This window comes from Podarcis pityusensis (assembly GCF_964106645.2).
Source record: "Podarcis pityusensis genome assembly, chromosome: 7".
Taxonomy (NCBI): domain Eukaryota; kingdom Metazoa; phylum Chordata; class Lepidosauria; order Squamata; family Lacertidae; genus Podarcis; species Podarcis pityusensis.
The window spans coordinates 249184-253398 of NC_138031.1; the positions used below are offsets into that span (position 1 = coordinate 249184).

The following is a 4215-nucleotide window of genomic DNA, read 5'->3' on the forward strand; positions in this document are numbered from 1 at the left end:
AAACAGTCACTTTCTTTCTGTTCAGCAAAACAAGTCTGAATCCCTGCTATATTAGTGACTTCCCTCTATCTCTTTGTGGCTTTGACATTTTTTTTAGGTTACAAATAATCTGTTTTCGTTTATTAAGTTCGTTTTATCAGTTCTTCCATTATATATATGAAATTAATCAAAGCACAACCAAACATTATTTATGGAATTGTATTTGTCTACCATTTTGCCTGAGCATTTCTTATTAATTCTGTCATTTTGGCTAGTGCAAGGTACTTGCACAACTTTAAATTGCCATTCATTTTTTCTTGGTATTAACTCATTTCCCAGTATTCCGCTATTAACATTACAGCCGATGTTGTCACATCAAGAAACACTCTTTTATTTTCATTTGGGATGTTAGAATGCCAAAACAGATTACTTCAGGTTACTTCAGGTTGCTTATTAATTGTGTGTCTTAGCATTTATTTATTTTTGGTTCCTCATAGGTCATTTTGTGTGTGTGTGTTTTACTTTGGGGACATGTTCATCACATGTTGAAAGTCAGTTTCATGAAGTTCTTTTATTGGATAGCACATGGTGAATTTTAAGTTTCCCCCATTGTTTTCCCATTTTTTTTAGTCCAGTAGTAATCTGTGTGGTTTTGATAATATCTTTGTACTATTTAATAATGGTTCTTTTCTTAATCTGATGTCTTTGTGTCAAGTCCGTTTTCATCTAACTGGTAATCTAATTTTTTGCTTTCTTTTTAATTTTTAACCTTTCTTGTATTTTTTACAGTTCTCTTTCTCTACATGTGGAGTAAGTTTTTATTAAGTGAAGGAAAGCAAACAAACTTAGCAGATAATAACAGTAATTATATGGAAATGTGATAATGAATAAAATGTTTAATCCACTAAGATTGTTATTATTTGCAGCTTCCCATGGAAACTGGAGGACATCCTTTTTGCCTTTTGCCCCTTCCTTGTCTAACTGTGTTTTTAAGTCGCCCCAAAAACCCTGCCCCTTACAGGATATCACTTCTACAGATGTGCAATGATGAAAAGCAGCAACAACACCTGGGAATTATAGTTTTCAGTACAGAAGAAAAAGCACGACCTTTTTCTGGGCAAAACTCCGAAGGAATAGGTCGGCATATAGACTGTAGAAGGGAAATGAAAGAAGTCACACACAACTTTTGCCTGGGCATACTCCGAAGGGCTAGGGCTGGTGTTGAGATCGAGGGGACAGAAAGGAGAAGGCAATTTTTAGATGAGGAAAAAATTAGAAATTTTAGATTTGAAGGGAAAAGGAAGAATTAAAGAATTTTGGTTGCTGTGGTTTAGAGACCCCAACCCACTACCCGTGTTTCCTACTTAATACTCACTTCCGCATGCGCTGTTCCTGGTGATCCCACGATGTCTTGACTGGTTGTTTAAGGCCAGCCTGATCAAGCATTGCTTCCTCTGGTTAGCCCCGCTGAAACTCCAGTTATTTCCAGACCCTGGGACCGATGGAAGACTGGTTATTCCTCCTGGCAAACTGCCTGGTGCGCGCTGGATAACCAGTCCTTCCTCACTTCCAGAATCCGGGTAACCAAAAGTCCCTTCGTGCGTGGTCGCCATCTGTTGTAAATAAAAATATGCCCTTTTCCCTTATGGGGTATCCAAGAGCCCATATAGAGTCCTTACATAGGTTCCCTATTGGTAGGAGAAAATAACAGAGGCCAACTAGAGAATATTGAGAAGCAAAGCAGCTAGTAAGCTTGATCTTTATTGATCTGTTGCAACAGGGTGCTCCCCTCACACGCAGGAGAGGAAGAGGACCCAGAACAATGGCCTGCAAGGCCTTATAAAGACTTTTGAAATTCCCATTCTCTAGATCAGGACCACCCCCAGAAACATTATGCATACATCACAGAAGGGGTGTAACCTAAGACCACCCCTCAGATACATCCCCCTACATCACAGAAATTTAAATATTGTTTTTCTCCTGTTGTTGTTTATCTCCTGTCTAGCAGGTTACTTGATTGGATTTCCTGGGGAGCCTGGCCATTCTTTTGTAGTGGTAAAATACTTATTTCCTGGGCCAGGTCACAGGCTCACACCTTATTCAAACAGACATATCCTTGAAACACGATTTGTGAGGAAAGAGACAATGGGGAGGCTTTTCCATTTTTACCATGCAGAGAAACATTTGCTCAGTTTAGGAATCAAAATGGTTCCAGGTTGGTTTTCCTGTGCTGATCTATGTACGTGTGGTTATGAACGTTGCCATATATCTAAAACCATAAAATTTTTATCACAGCTGCATGTGCACCAATATCTGCTGGAGGGACACGCCCCCCATACATAAATCCCTGCAACACCAAGTATAAGAGTAGGTTTACTTTACTAAGAAAGAATGTTAAAGGGGGGCGGGTAGTCTTATACACGGATAGTACATGGAGGAATGTGTGATTGGTTGTTGCTGCGAGCCGGAGATTGTCAGATGCTATTGGGCGTGTTATTGGCTGCTGCAGCAAGATAAGGTGTTGATTGGCTGTTGCTGCAGTAATTGGGCAGGCGATTTGCGACTTTTGTTGGTGAAGTGACAGAGGATAGGTGGCAATCCTCCCCTCAAAAAGCTCAACAACTCTGGGCAATCCTTACCAAAACAGTCAAAAGAGCACAATTTGGGGAGGCCTGTGACAATGGTTTCAGAAACTAGGGTATTGTTGTAAACAAAATCTGCCTTTTCCCCCTTGCGGAGTATCCAAGAGCCTGTATATCCAAGAGCCTTAAGTGGGTTCCCTATCGGTAGGAGAAAATAACAGAGGCCAACCAGAAAATATTGAGAAGCAAAGCAGCTCATAAGCCTGATCTTTATTGATCTGTTGCAACAGGGTGCTCCCCTCACACGCAGAAGGAGGAGGAGGAAGACCCAGAACAAAGGTGTGTCTGCCCTTATATAGACATTTTAAATTCCCTGCCCTGGAGCTCAAGACCACCCCTCCATACATCATGCATACATCACAGAAGGGGTGTAACCCAAGACCACCCCCCAGATACATCATACCTACATCACAGAAAAGATGGTCTACAACAGAAATTTGAATGTTGTTGTTTTTCCTGTCTGCCAGGTTATCTGATAATGTCATATCTGATTGCCTTTCCTGGTAATCTGGCCATTCCTTTGAGATGGTGATTACCCAATTCCTGAGACAATGGAAAGGTTCCCTCACCCGCTCCCTCCTTGCAGCGAAAACATTTGGTCAGTTTGGGAGTCAAAATGGTTTCAGGAAGGTCTCCCTGTGCTGCTCCAGACATGTGGTCCACATATGCTTGGTTGGTATATTCATGAACATTTATTATATATATGACCTTAAATTTTTTATTTCAATGTCACCCCATGCTTGTGGCTCTTACTCCTGTGGGGACCTGTTGTGCAACAATACAGATTGTGGTCTACAGATCTCTGTTTTGCTCCAAATTACTTGGCTGGAACTTCCTTCTTTTACTGACTGTGTGGACCCACAGGGGAATTGCACTCCGATGAACTGGGCTGTTGCGTAGTCTTCTCACCCTGGATTTTTTTCCCATATGTTACGGTAAAATCTGGGTGCGGGGCTACTCTGCCACCCAGCTCGTCGGACTAAGTCCGCGGGTCACTGCGGAAGAAAATGAGCTCAGCCGGAGACAGGAGCAAACTGCAGAAGATCCAAGTTTATTGCGCAACAGGTTCAAGGCGAGATTGAACAGCGAGAAAGGGGTGACATGAACTTTTGAAATTTCCCTCCATCTCCCAGAATACAGTGCAAAATACATCCCAGTTACATCATGAATACATTAAGAAGAGGTTGGGTTACACAGATTACATCATGAATACATTAAGAAGAGGTTGGGTTACACAGATTACATCATGAATACATTAAGAAGAGGTTGGGTCACACAGGATTAACATATGGAGGAGGGAGGGGGGAATATGCAGAGCTGGAGATATGCGCAGATAAGCACATCCTGAGTACCTGATGAGAAGACAATGGTCCATGTATGCATGGTCTGCCACCTGGCCTTGCCCAGAGGAAAGGTTTGGCAGAGTGATTTGACAGGATTAGGGTCTTGACACCTTGCTTGAGGGATTATGGAGGACAGGGGAGGTGTCATGGAGTCGTAGAGAAATTGAGCAAATTGGCACGTTGATTTTCTATGAATTTTATAGATTTTAGTCCCTTTTGACATTGACAATTGGAAATAAATGGATATATTG

The 4215-nt window shown here is 41.8% G+C and overlaps 1 long non-coding RNA gene across 1 annotated transcript; it reads left to right on the forward strand.

Moving 5' to 3' along the window:
* The first annotated feature begins 3750 nt into the window (after window positions 1–3750).
* On the forward strand, window positions 3751–3885 carry LOC308481429. The gene is made up of 2 exons (XR_013988671.1): window positions 3751–3804; window positions 3846–3885. It is a non-coding gene; the product is annotated as an uncharacterized lncRNA (long non-coding RNA).
* The last annotated feature ends 330 nt before the right edge of the window (window positions 3886–4215 follow it).